The sequence below is a fragment of the Vicia villosa genome, linkage group LG3, assembly GCF_029867415.1.
Source record: "Vicia villosa cultivar HV-30 ecotype Madison, WI linkage group LG3, Vvil1.0, whole genome shotgun sequence".
NCBI classification, from domain to species: domain Eukaryota; kingdom Viridiplantae; phylum Streptophyta; class Magnoliopsida; order Fabales; family Fabaceae; genus Vicia; species Vicia villosa.
Window position 1 is genome coordinate 139530837 of NC_081182.1, and position 14797 is coordinate 139545633.

The following is a 14797-nucleotide window of genomic DNA, read 5'->3' on the forward strand; positions in this document are numbered from 1 at the left end:
TCACTCAACCAAAATTCACACTTATAAAGCTTAGCAAACGATTTCTTCTCTTTCAACACAGACAAAACAATTCTCAAATGCTCAGCATGATCGTCTTCACTCTTAGAATGTATCAAAATATCATTAATGAACACAACTACAAACTTATCCAGATAATCATGAAAGATCCTATTCATATACTCCATGAATACACCAGACGCATTAGTCACACCAAACGGCATAACTGAATACTCATAATGTTCATACCTCGTTCTAAAAGCAGTCTTCTGAATATCTTCCACCTTTACACGAATCTGATGATACCTAGACCTCAAATCATTCATGCTAAACACACAGACTCCAACCAACTGATCCATCAAATCATCAATCCTCGAAAGTGGATACTTTTTCTTAATCGTCACTTGTTCAATTGTCTATAATCAACACAAAGCCTCATAGAACCTTCCTTCTTCTTAACCAACAAAACAGGTGCACCCCACGGTAGTACACTGGGACGAATAAACTTCTTTTTAAACAAATCCTCAAGTTGACTCTTCAACTCTTTCAACTCAGAAGCAGACATCCTATATGGAGCCATCAATACAGGACTAGTTTCAGGAACTAAATCAATCGAAAACTTAACTTCACGTTCTGACGGTAAATCACTTACATCTTCAGGAAACACATCCACAAAATCATAAACTATCTGCAATTTCCCAAATGGTTCTCTTCTCATGAACATCTAAGGTTGCCAACAACATAAACAACTCAACTCCGTCTTACACAGATTTATCCACTTTACATACTATCAAGCTGACACGACAAGTTTATCACTTCCAACACGATTCCCTCTACTATCAACAAGAGATTAAGGGTGATCAATTCCTCAATTTGTCAATAGGTAGCTGAAAACCATAATGGTAGCATAAACCATCGTCACTAAACTGCAATAGCATCCTTTATCTTATGCTCAAAGTTACCTCAGCATAATGCCACACGTAGCAACAACTTCTCCCCCACTTATTTCCATCCCACCTCTGCCGGAAAACATCTAGAAATACACCAAGTACCGACAGTGTTTCACACACATGTCGCATCCCAAAGGGAATAAACTCATTAACAACCTGGCCAACTGGCCGACCATGCTTTGATACCACTAATGTAACACCCCTTTCTAATACCCCCAAATAATAATAATAATAAACAAATACTCAGAGTAAACATGCATATAAACAAGGGGCGTTACAACGACGTTTTCAAAAACTAAAAGCTTTTAAAAACCAACATTTATACATCCATAAACATACAATTCATCTGGTCATCAATATAACACATTTTAATTAACATAATTCATTACGAATATGCATACACAGTGAAAATAATGAATACTCATGCATTGTATAAATGATCCATGTCCCATACCATGATCATGTTTCAAAATATTCAAAATGGAAACATAACAACATATCCAAAATATTCGGCACTAAGGCCTCAGACAACAACAAATGATCAACATACAATAATCATAAGGTAGTATCAAGGTACAAATCCAAATAAAACATGATTTTAACACACTAATCCTATCCCACTCTTACATGACCAGAGCATATGACTCGCTACCTAATCAAAACAATGACTCAGAAGCTCCTCAGCTAAATCCTCGGACAATCTACTACTCGTCAGAACCTGCACGTTACCAACGAAGGGCATTATTCAAACAGAAGGGTGAGAATTCAAATTATTATAGAAAACATGATAATGGGAAATGTAATACAAACAAAAATACATTTCACAATTCATCACTCTTCTCAAGAATATACAATTATACACCAAGTATCAATTAACACACAAAGAAATTACATCAACACAAAACAATCACATAGCACACAATGTGACTCAAATGTACTAAATGTCACTCAATGCATGTGGTACCATGTGAACCCAATGTTTCACCGCTTTCCGATTCAATATCTAGAATCCAAGCCACGCTTCCGATCCGGACAAGATCAAAGCCACTACGCCTATTTCAAATTAAGGATCAACGTCTATCTTGTGAACCCAAAGTTTCATCGCTTCCAATTCTACCTCTAGAATCCAAGCCAACATGTAAACCCAAAGTTTCACCACCTGTATTTCCGATCAAGGATCAAGGTCAACCATGTGAATCTAAATGCACCGCCTATGTTTCCACACAAGCACCAAAGCCACCATGAATGCATGTACAACATTATACAACATATGCAATTAAGATCATCCAACAATCTTAGCATACCGCATACCACAATAATTCAACACATTGAACTATCCCTCAAAAGTTGCACAACATGCATCAAGTAAACATCATCACTAAAATACAACTCATAGGATTTATCCAATCACATATTATCACCTAACCTCAATTCACATATTTCCTAAATACAATTTAAGTAACATGTTATCACTCACATATAAATCATACTCATAGTATTCACCAATTCAACATCGCATTATACATGTAGTAAACAATTTCTAATACATTTTGTGCACATCCTCATCAATTCATTACGATATACAATATGAATACATTTCATCAAGCCATAACACATATCCATATGCATACATGTTATTAAAACAACCACATCATAATTAAGTCATCAAGTAATCATTCTCCATAAGAACATTCAAATAACATATATTCATTCACACACATTATGAATATTACACCACATAACATGCCATCATAATGTTATTCACAAATTATCAAGTTATAACGCACATATACATAATTACATGTTAACAACATCATAATTTATTTATCATGTGCTAACCATTATACTTCTATCATATAAATAATTTCATTAGCTTCCCAACGCTTCAAACGGCGCATAAAACGGAGTTACGGGTCAAAAGTTATGACATTTTGAAGTTTCACAAAACTTTTGACAGCAGGGTCCGCTTAGCGGGCTGGAGCCCGCTTAGCGGCCGCGCGATTATGCAGAAAAATACAATAGTGAACAAACTTACGAAAATGCTATATCTCCACCCAAAATCACTTCCAATAAACAATTCAAATCATATATGATTAATATACATCATTTATCATCATCAAATCATACAAAAACATTTTTAAACCACCAATTTCATGAAATCTAACATAAATCCTAACATTTTTAAAACATACAATTAAAAGAATAGAGATTATGAACATAACAACATACAAACATTACCCAATCATATAAACCTATATTAATTTTGATTCTAACCCTTACCTCTTGATTTTAATCCACCCTCTTCAAGAAATCTACAAATCCCCTCTTCTTCTCTTATACGTTCTTCTTCTCTTTTGCCTCTTTTCTCTTCTCTCTATCTTTTCAAAATTATTAGTAATGACCTAACTTAGTTCTTACTATCTTTCTCTCTAATTTGGGCTTAGCCCAATTATTACCCAATACTTTATTCCACTAATTTGGCCCAACAACTTATTATTTCATTAATTGCTCTATTAAACAAATAACATAAATATACATTTAATTAAATACTCAATTAATCACTATACCACATAATAATTAATTAGAATAAATAATTAATAAAAACACCCAATAAGCTAATTAAATAAATATCTAATAAAATTGGGATGTTACACACTGTAAGATTAAACAAAGGTTAGATGGAAAGTTTCTACACAACCTCAAAAAACGAAAAAATTATAATAGATGAAGTTAGGATGAAACTCTAACCCGTTGCCAGTATTATATGGTAAAAAGAACAATTTTTTTGTATCTTTGCTGGCCACAAATAAACCGAGTACATACGCTATGACATCATCTGGTTTTGGTTTAATTAACCCTGAGTTAACAGTGTTGGGAGCTAAGAAAGCAGATCTTTCTTCCAATCCACGCGGGCGCATCACTTTGTCATATAAAAACCTTAAATAAAAACATCATTAACATTAGACTATATTCATTGAAATGAGTAAATAAATTATTCATTTAATTAAACAAAGTTGATCGGAGTATACCTGATGTATGTATCGATAACACCGAGGCCTAATCCCAAATGTTTAAAAACTTGATCCATATCCTCTCTACCAATTGCTTGCATGTATTCATAACCAAAAATGTTTGCCTTCATAGGTATAAGACGAGTACCACCATTCGGAATATTTGTTATTCCTATATATGTCTGAAGACATGACCTATACTGAGAAGTAGGTTTTTTTCTAGCCGCGGTCTTCTTAGCAACACCCTTTTTTTGTGTGGAAATATTGCTAATTTCAGGCTCCTTACCCCTACTGGCTTGTTCAATCTCTTTAGCAACACCCTTGTTGAACATCTTCTTTAACAACTCCATCCTTACCCACATGGGCAGCCTTCCACAAAACATGTTGCGGAACAGATGTTTCAAAACTATTATCCTCTTTTAACTACACATTAAGACAAAAAATAAGATCAATTATAACTCATGATGAAAAAGTATATCATTGCAATTTATAGATACTTAATATTTTTTGTTGTAAGCGTGCATATCCCATACGCCCTTTTTTGTATGGATACGCGGGACTTGATGCTCATTGGCGATTTATGTCACTTACACTCTTAAAAAGCAGGGTTCTTCGTTTGGATTTAAAAGTTTCCCATTCTTTAAGTGAAATCAAATGTGCATATATCTCTGGACGTTTTGCATCAACAAAATTTTTTTTGGCATCTCTAAGATACTTGTTTGCTAAAAAAGATCTAAACCCTCTTAGTCTTTTTCTGGCCAATTGAAGATAATAATCTTTTCTAGTATCATCAATGTTGAAATACCTCTACGAATAACATCACATATGGTACCTCTATCTCACTCCAAATTTTGTCTTTAGCGTCATCCAACTCCTTGTTTCTCCAACTATCACAAGTAATTGGAACTTCTCTCCTAACAACTCCACCAATGTAACTTGTCAATTAAGAACTGTTAGGCTCAATTAGTTGGTCATTTGAATTCCAACGCACATCATAATTTATTCCTCTATCTCTATCACGAATGATTCTCTTCATAATAGTTATTACTCGTCTAATTTCCCTTTCCACTACATTAACGGATTTATCTCCATCATTAATAGAATCATCATCTGGGTGATCCTTGTTACTTGCCATCTAACCTGTAATAAATAAAAACATAAGTATCTAATGAAAAATATATAATTCCAAATATCTAATTCCATTATCAATTGAGTATATAGAATGACATATATATAATTTTATTGAATGACGGAATATATCGAATTCCAATACCCCATTCTCGTACTCTTTTGACAATCGATCGACAGACCTCCACTTTTTATCCATGATTTTACTACTAACTAAGCCAAATAAAATCAGTAATTATTCACGCCACTATAGAAAAAGAAAAACTAATTACCTGTAGATAAGTCATCAACTTCTAGAACCACACACTATAATATTCTTAGAAACGATCCAAACTCCACTCTTTACAAGAGAAATCGGAGATGCAGCAGCAGCGATGAAACTGGGTAGCAACTATACATAAACAATTAGGTTCACTAATTCCATTTCAAATATTTTTAATTAGATATAAATAGCATAAATATCATATCTTCATTTATATATTTCCGACATTTAGTTGTATATAATCAACATTGTATTCGAAACATAATCAAAGTAAAGTAAACATAACGGCAAACATGATTATCAATTCACACACAAAACCGGGATTCCAAAACTCATGCCACTGTTTAATTCAAATTTGAAACATGTTAAACCAAGTTCACGACAAGACATAATCACACAAACCAAAACCTGGGCAGCCACTACACCAACCTATTAACACTCGATAGAATTACTTTCAAACAATCAAACACAAACGCAGAAACAAAGAAACACGCAAATTCAATCACATATATTCAAATAGCACTAGTACAAAAAGATCAATATAATTTTAAAATTTACACCCAATATATAAAAAACGGGTGTAAATAAAAAATGCGGTGGCAATTTTGTAAATAACATGTCATTTTAAACATTATGAGGTGACAATATACACCCTATTTTCTAAAAACGGGTTTAAATTAAAAATATTATTATAATCAAAGTTAAATTACTCCCTTTAAACAAAAAAACGGGTGTGAATTTATATGAAAAAATTTTTATTTAAAATTTATAACTCAAAATATATAATTTATATAGGATATTAATAAATAATTTACATATTATTAATAAATTAATAAATGAATATTAATGGGTCTAAACAAACGATTTAACTTTGAAATATAAAATTGATGTTTCACTGTTTGACCTATTGAAATAAAAGTTATAAACCCCATTCTTACGCTCTCACCTTTATCTCAACCTCCCAAAACCAAAAACCTAAACCTTACCCTTTCTGCTCGTCACAGCTTCGTCTTCGATCAAATTGATGCAATTATCGAACATTCTCAAAAACACGAAACACGTCAAGGAATTCGAGCTTGGTGTGAATCTAAAAACTCTCCAAACGAAATTATCGAACCCGTTTCGCAACCAATAACAATATCTTTGTCTCATGAAGAGGCAAAAATGAACAGTGAACTCGCGAAATTAGTGAAGAAAGAGGTGGATTTGGTGCATCTGTGGCCGGAGTGGATTCAATTGATGAAGATATTGGTGCATTAGAATTATTTTTAACACATGAGGAAGATTGAGGATAAAATGGTGCAGGATTTAGGGTTTGATACTACCGAGGATGTACACGACGAGGGGTTTGATTTTACTAAGGGTTTTAAGAGTGTTCGTGTTATGTGTCTCAATTTTGGTGAGGATCATTTTCACTTGTTGAGGTTTGTGCATTTTACTATAGATTTCAGTTAAATTGAACTCATTTTACTTTGGGGTTTTTAGATTATATTCAGATTTTAAGAAAAATGACAATTTTTTACAATGTTTGTGTGGATGTTATTGTTTTGTTTTGTTTGTTAACTCTTGAGGATTGTTTATACTACTTTGCAGTTCAATGGGAAATTATTTATTGGTTTGTTGATTTCAGATCCCTTTCGAGGCGGGATATTTAAGTTTTGGTTGGTTTTGGATGCCCTAATGGGGACAGAAAGGTGATTTTCTCTGGTAAGCTTTTAAGGAAGCTTGTACACCTTGACAAAAGAGATGTAAGTGTAACATGTACTATTCGGTGTTCAACGCAATTAAGTTACCATTCCTTAAGTGTTATTGCCTTACACGATTTATGCAACAAGGGTCTTGGAAAGACAATTCATTCAAACTTTCTGAGATTAATAGATATTAGTCCCTAATCTATGTGTCCATGTCTTTGTGTAGGAGTTGATGGACACTGAAGTTGAAAAGAAAAGGTAACATTCCAGTATTTAAAGTTGTTGTATCATAGAAATATTAAATATATAGGAGTTTACTTTGTGACCTTTTTTTCTTTTCTAATAAGCTATCCAATTTATCTTTAAATTACAATGTAGAGAAATAATTAATGAAATTGATATAAATAGGCATAACTTTGTGTCCAAACAGATGTTGTAAAATGTAAATCTTAATTCTCCGAGGTATGTTTTGATTTCTTAGCTTGCATCAATTGTACGTTATTTATTCGTGCATAAAGTCTCTAAAAAGACGAGGGGAGTGTGTTGGTGATGTTGTAGATGAATAATATGATGGAGACATAAAAGATCCCATTTTGTGAATTATTCCAGGCAATTTGGTCCTTCTGCTAACTTGTAAGAACTAGTTTGACATTAAGTGGTCTAATTCAGGGACTAGTTTGCTAGCAAGTGATATAATACAGGGACTAGTTTGCTAGCAAGTGACATAATTCAGGTGACTAATTTGACACTAAATTAGATACAGGGACTAGTTTTCTAGCATGTGCGTAAGTAAATGTTTTCTTATCATTTATTAATAGAATCATCTCATATTCTTTGTGGGTCCCTTGATTGTTAGTTTCTCCAGTTACTCCCATCAAATTAATTGCTTCTTGCAACCTAGTGTTGCTACTTTTTTAGATCATTGTCAATGATGCATAAATGTTATTGGGGAAACCTTGTATTGCTTCAGCAAATCACAATGTTTTAGGTTAATACTTCTTTAGCCGCAGCTTAAACATGAATATGGAATGCGATGGAAGTGGGGACTAGTTCGAGGAATCAAACAATCAGATAGTGGAACATCTAAAGAGAAAGGTTCAAAATTCTCTTTTTCTTGGCCGAGTATCATGTTAAATCAATGTCGTTTAATATAGTTTTACTCGTGATTGGGGAATTGAAATTGCATTGCTAGTACTTTGGTAATTGTTACTCGTGATTGGGGAATTGAAATTGCATTGCTTGTACAAAGGTAACATGCTACTACAAACTTTTATCAGCATATTAAAGCAATGAATTAAATAAAATCACTTTTTTCTTTTTCAAAATCAAGTATTTGCAAATCAATGCCATCATTGCAAAAGAGGAAACTTTTTTCCTCTTGTGGTTGTCTTGTCTTCTACTGAAGTTTTAAATTTAACTAAAAAAACGTAAGATATTTTTCGTTTTTAGGTTGGCTTTTGCTGAGAAATTGCTCTTTTACCTTTAAACACCAATGTAATAATGCACATTTTAATGTTTTTCTTTACTCTTCCTTGAATTATATTACTTTGATTATATTTTTGTGTCATACTTATTGCAGTAGTCATTGGCGGCATGAAAGTTGATTTGACCAATCTTGTTAACTTCAATAATTTCCTCCTGCCCCAGCAGAAACATGCACATCATCATAAAATTTTCATATACTCACAGGAATAGAGGTGGAAGTCAGATTATTGGTTCCCCACATCTGCCATGGAATCATCTTGGGTTTGGATCTGGACGAGAATATGACTTTATTGTCTTATAATTCTATGGCTATATTGAATAGAAAATATGCACACATCATTGACACCCCCTAGCGGTTGCATGTTAATCATCAAATAGTTTTTTAATGTGATAAATAAAAGAAGATATTTCATGTCTTTATCACTTATTTGAAGCATGAGTAACTTTTGTCTTGATGCAGGTTCGCTTACATCTTCTTACTGTAGTAATGAAGTGTTTCTTTAAAAGACCCCTGAGACTCAGAAAGCATTAGGAGCTGCACTGGCCGCAGGTCTTGCTGACTTTCACCAAGTCAGCTTATTTTGTAAGTTCACTATGGTTTGCTTTTATGATCTCTTGACAAGCCTATCTAAGAATGTCCCTGATATGTGTTTGAGAAACTATTACTTTCTTCATAGTTATTATATCAGTAGTTTTATTTATCGTGTTTAATGATATTTGATATTTGCTAGTTTTACTAATCAAAGAGCTGCAATGCAATATTTTGGTTTTTTATATGATTAGTACTTGTCAATCTGTTCTTAATGAAGCTGTGTTGTTTGTTTTGTGCATTGGTTCTGTTTTTTGTGTCATTCTTCGCTTTCACAGTTCCTTGTTTGGCTTTCGTTGAGAATTGTAGCGTCAATGTTGTTATGATTGCCTTGTAGCAGCCAAACAGATAATTTGTAATCATTGATAATCGTGATGGGATTTTCATTGGAATCGGCTTGTCCGCTTAACAGAGCCTGCCTCTCTCTTTTTCTTTATAAATTAAAATTGTTGGATTTGTTGGTAAGCTGGTAGCCCAGCATATGTAGGTTATTTTCCTGAGGAGCAGCTTCAGTCCTTGGGGCTTTCCCTATTCAGTTCAAACAAATCTTAAGCCTATGCTTGTATTGTAGTTTGATTTTCATTAGGCAATTGAATATATGGATCTCCAATCTTAACCTGTGATGTTTAGCTATACCATTAAACTTAAGTCATTTTCTTGTGAATATACATTCATGTGAATTGATTTATACTTAAATATTTCCATAACATTGTTGGTATCATTTTCTGATGTTATATATTTATTTTAGGAAATATGGTAAAATGTAGTTTGCATACCAAATAGTACAATAATGATTATTCTGATTTATAGAAAAATATGCTTGCGTCTATGATGGAATCTTTTGTTTGTTGTGTTTCCTCATTCTTGTGTTTTTCTAAACCAAACTCGAACGATTTTTTCTCGTTTTTCTTCCTAAAACATTGTTACTTCAATTTAATTGTTATTGTAATTGTAAAGTTTAAATAATTAGAAAGTGCACCCACACAATTAATTATTTAATTTTCCAAGTGAATGGTTTATAAGGTTACTATATGTCTTATCAGTATTATATGAGAACAATTCAAAGAAAAGGTCCTTATTATTTCACTTAATTAAAATTGATTGGTAGACTTCCTAAATATAGAAAGCCAAACATGCTGAGCTGCTCAATTACTTTTGGAATTCAATATTACACGACACCTCAAAGATTTCGTCCAATTTCCAGTAATGCATGTAAATTCAATAGAACAAACTAAAGCACGATATCAGTAGAAACTAATTTTGATTTTGTGCCGTATCTTGCAGTATCAAATGTTATGGAACATTTCACCTTCTGATAAAGTACATGAGAAGTTGGTTATCTTTATATGGAATGCAAGTTTTCAAAGGAAAATGTAAGACCTCTCTTTTACAAACAATCTAGTTATGAGTATCCTGGTGTAAGACCTCTCTTTTACAAACAATCTAGTTATGAGTATCCTGGTGTATGTATTCTTTGAGTCTATATTAATTATCTAACTTCAATTAGCGTGAACTATCATAGTAAATAAATATAGAATTTTATATGTAAATGAGATAGAGAAAACAAATGTAGTTAAATCAATTTTATGATTTTTTGACAAAGAATATCATAACACCAGTGTCACCTGTCTTTTTTTATAAATGAAGGCAAGAGCAAGTTTGAAACATATATACCCGTTGCTACCGCTATCAAGGTTTCTCACTGCATTTTTCATTCTAATATGCATATTTTAGAAATCTAGTAGTATGAAATATACTGATATTTGATTGCAGGCTGGTTACCGTCACATTGATGGCTATCCAATCTACGGCAATGAGAAAGAAATAATTTATTGTGTGTTTCATCAATGTTGATGCAATTTCATGTGTGAAGGAAATGATTCATTTATTTCTTGTGTTGTAGATTGGTTCTATATTGAAGAAACTGTTTGATGATGGCGTAGTGAAACGTGAAGATTTGTTTATTACCTCGAAACTCTGGTTTGTTTGTTTATATATTAATATTAATATTAATATATTATAGACTTCACTAAGTAGTATTTCTTTAATTTTGATTCACTCAGGAGTCGTTGTCTTATTTATAAGTTCAATTAGACCTGTGGCTTATATTGGTAGAATTAGATATTTTCAACTCATGGACACGTGTTTATATAAAAATAAAACTCAATATTTATTTTTATTTTAAAATAAAATCAAGTTTGAAATAAAAAAGACAATTGTATGTAAGACTTTAAAACCATATCTAGTGTGAATATTTTTAATTAAGTTCATACTTAAAGGGTGTGGGCTTCTAATTCCAATGAGATTCAATACTATCCACTTTAGTAGCTTATCCACTTTAGTAGCTTGGCAATCACATTTGAGACATATGCATGGGGTAGCATAGAGGGATATGGGAAACAACTTGAACAAGCAATGCATTTATAATAATCGGACACTCCCTATCCTTTCTTTGCCTAATGTGAAATGTAGGAGCATTAAGGGTTGCAAAATATGGGAAAGACAATTATTACCATCAACAGATATTTTGAAAACACTTTCTTATAATAACACTTTTTTGTAATAATTTCTTGTGTCTTGTTTTTTTGCATACAGAAAACAATTGCTTCTCGATGGCGTAGTATTTTGGCCATGGATGAATCCAATGCTATATGTGGAAAGCGGTTGGATTCAATTGGACTAGAGAACACCGAAGCTAACCGTCAAGCATGGTGTAAAATTATATATGAAGAAAGTGTTATGACTTAGTTAAAATATAAATTTTATGTGTATGATTTTATAGTACTTGAAATATTATGACTGCACATGATTTTGTATACTTTTTGGTTAATATTAAAAATATTTTTACTTAGTTAAAATATGATTTTTATGTGTATGATTTTATAATATTTGCAATATTATGACTGAAAATGAAATATAATTAAATGGTGTATATGAAATAGGGTGTAAATGGATATAATTGTTCATTCATAAATGGCGTATTTACACTTGATTTTTATTAAAATAGGGTGTAATTAAGAATATATCTACACCCGATTTTTATTAAAATATGGTGTAATTAAGAACATATCTACACCCGATTTTTATTAAAATAGGGTTTAATCAAAACGTAATTAAGCCCAATTTCACCCGATTTTTATTAAAATAGGGTGTAATTAAAACGTAATTACGCTCAATTACACCCGATTTTTATTAAAACAGGGTGTAATTAAAAACGTAACTACGCCCAATTACACCCGTTTTTTTATTAAAATAGGGTGTAATTAAAAACGTAATTACACCCGATTTTTGTTAAAATAGGGGGTAACGTAGAACGTATTTACACCCGATATTTTTAAAATAGGGAGTAATTACGAACGTATTTACACCCATTTTAAAAACGGGTGTAAATTCGTTAGACATTTCTCACCCTGTGGATATACACCCGATTTTTATTAAAAATAATGGGTGTAAATTTAATAAAAAACGGGTGTAAATTAACATTTTTGTACTAGTGTAGCATGGTATAATTTAACAACATCATCAATGACTATAAAAAGTAATATGTGTTCATTATTGAAAATGAGTAGAAACATAAATTTACTTAAAAGTTCAAAAAGAGAATGATATATAAGAATTAAGTTTAATGTTGTATTATTCAAATTTGGACTATGGTTTAAAATATATAAAAAAATGAAAAGTTAATAGTATAATTCACATAAAAAATGTGTATTTAATGTAAAAATTTGTGCGTCCGACCACGGGTACTACTGTGTTACCCGTGCGTTCACATGAAATTTGACCTGATTAGCCGTGCATTCAAATGGTATTAGTGTGTTACCCGTACTGGTGAAGATTGTGGAATTGTCACCAGTTTGATTTTGAAATTCAAATAAAATAGAAAACAATTAAATTTCATTATAAAAAAGTAGTCAAAGATAAATATAGAAGTTAATTAAATCAATGATTGTTAAGAAAAATTTTAAACACCAATTTAGAAAAAATAAAAACAATTGTGCAAAATAGATAAAGCTGATTACCCGTGCGTTCATACAATACTTGTGTTTACCCATGCATCCGTACGACTACTGGTGTGGTACACACACTTTTGTTTTAAAAATATAATAAAAATGTTATTAAAAAACAAAATTATTTAACCAAAATAGATAATTAATTTTATGGTTAAATATACAAAATCCCCCTGTAATATAGGCGAAATTTGCTTTTCCCCCTGTAAAATTTTTTTTCAAACACCCCCTTGAAATATAAAAATACTATGTCTTTTGCCCCCTAAGTGTAAAGTTTACCCCTTGTAATATTTTTTGTTTGATTTCCCCCCTAGATTTGGTGTTTAAATTACACGCTTAAGGGGGAAAACTATAATATTACAAGGGGGAAAACAAAAAAAAATAAAATTACCAGGGGGTAAAGCAAATTTTACCTATATTACAGGGGTGAAAAGTGCTATTAACCCTTAATTTTAAAAGAATAACGAATGTAAAAAAAACATAATTGTATTTTATTTTAAAAGAATAACGAATGTAAAAAAAACATAATTGTATTATCAAAATGGTTTTATATCAATAATATATATTTTAATTTTTCATATATTACCAAAATTGTTTTTCACATATTTTTAAAGACATACTTAAGTAAACTCAAAGTGATCTTATATGAGTCATTTACTATTGTTCTGTATAATCAATCAGCTTATTGGATTTGTTGGACTGTAAAACCTTATAAAACTTATAAGTTTAGTAAATATCAAGTTTATTATTCTCTATGCATTTGTTTTCATTAAAATGTAAGAGATATTGTTGAATTTGTATTTTAAAGTAGATTTGATGAAATGAGAGTCTAAGTTAGATGTCTTAAACTTTATTTAACACAATCAAGATCATTTTTATTGGTAATGTGATTTTTCAATGAGAAATGTGGTCCTGCAAATCATGCAAGTAAAGCAACAATTGATTGATCTAGAACTCATGCTTTTCCATTTCTCATTCTCTATGCCTTTGTGATTAGTGCCTTTTCATTTCTCAGTTGGAATAAATTGATCACCAGAAGAGAATGAAATATCTTGCTCCCACAATAGTTATAGTTATGAACAACTCTCACATTTACAAAAGTAAGAATTTAAAATTGTAATTTTATTAAAAGTCACTACTAGAAATTTGGCCTACGGCCACGCTAAAATTGTCCACAGCTCAGAAACTGTGGCCACATATATGATTTAGCCATGATTATCAAAGCGTAGACGTATGTTATAGAAATATTGAATCCGGAGTGTAAAACTGTGGCCTGTATAGCGGTAGATATTTTAAGCCGCAACTAAGAAACCGAGGCCTATAATTTTCAGTTCAAACTGTGGCCAATACCCCAAAAAAAAAACCCTCCAAAAGTTCCCTCCTTTTTTTTTAGTTTCCCTCTATTTTTTAATATTTTCTTTTCTATTTTTTTAATTAAAAAAAAGAAAAAAAATGAAAGAACAACAAAAACGATCGAGCCATATGAACAAAACACTATCTGAAAACTTTATCTCCCAAAACTATCTGAAAACTCCATCTCGCTTCGCCGCTCCGCCGCTGCTGCCACCTCCATCGCCTACAGGTTAGATTCTTCACCTTCATCTCTGCTTTCATCTCTGCTTCACCTTCATCTCACTAACCTCAATCATCTCACGAACCCTAACCCTCTTCATCTCA

The 14797-nt window shown here is 31.7% G+C and overlaps 1 long non-coding RNA gene across 5 annotated transcripts; it reads left to right on the forward strand.

Moving 5' to 3' along the window:
• Positions 1–6251: 6251 nt before the first annotated feature.
• On the forward strand, positions 6252–12097 carry LOC131662459 (uncharacterized). 5 transcript variants are annotated; one of them, XR_009301593.1, is made up of 7 exons: positions 6252–6772; positions 6979–7096; positions 7266–8785; positions 8985–9107; positions 10398–10486; positions 11017–11093; positions 11709–12095. It is a non-coding gene; the product is annotated as an uncharacterized LOC131662459 (long non-coding RNA). The 5 variants fall into 5 exon arrangements; XR_009301595.1 differs by having other exon boundaries at positions 7266–8134; positions 8619–9107; positions 11709–12093; XR_009301592.1 differs by having other exon boundaries at positions 7266–9107; positions 10887–11093; positions 11709–12097.
• The last annotated feature ends 2700 nt before the right edge of the window (positions 12098–14797 follow it).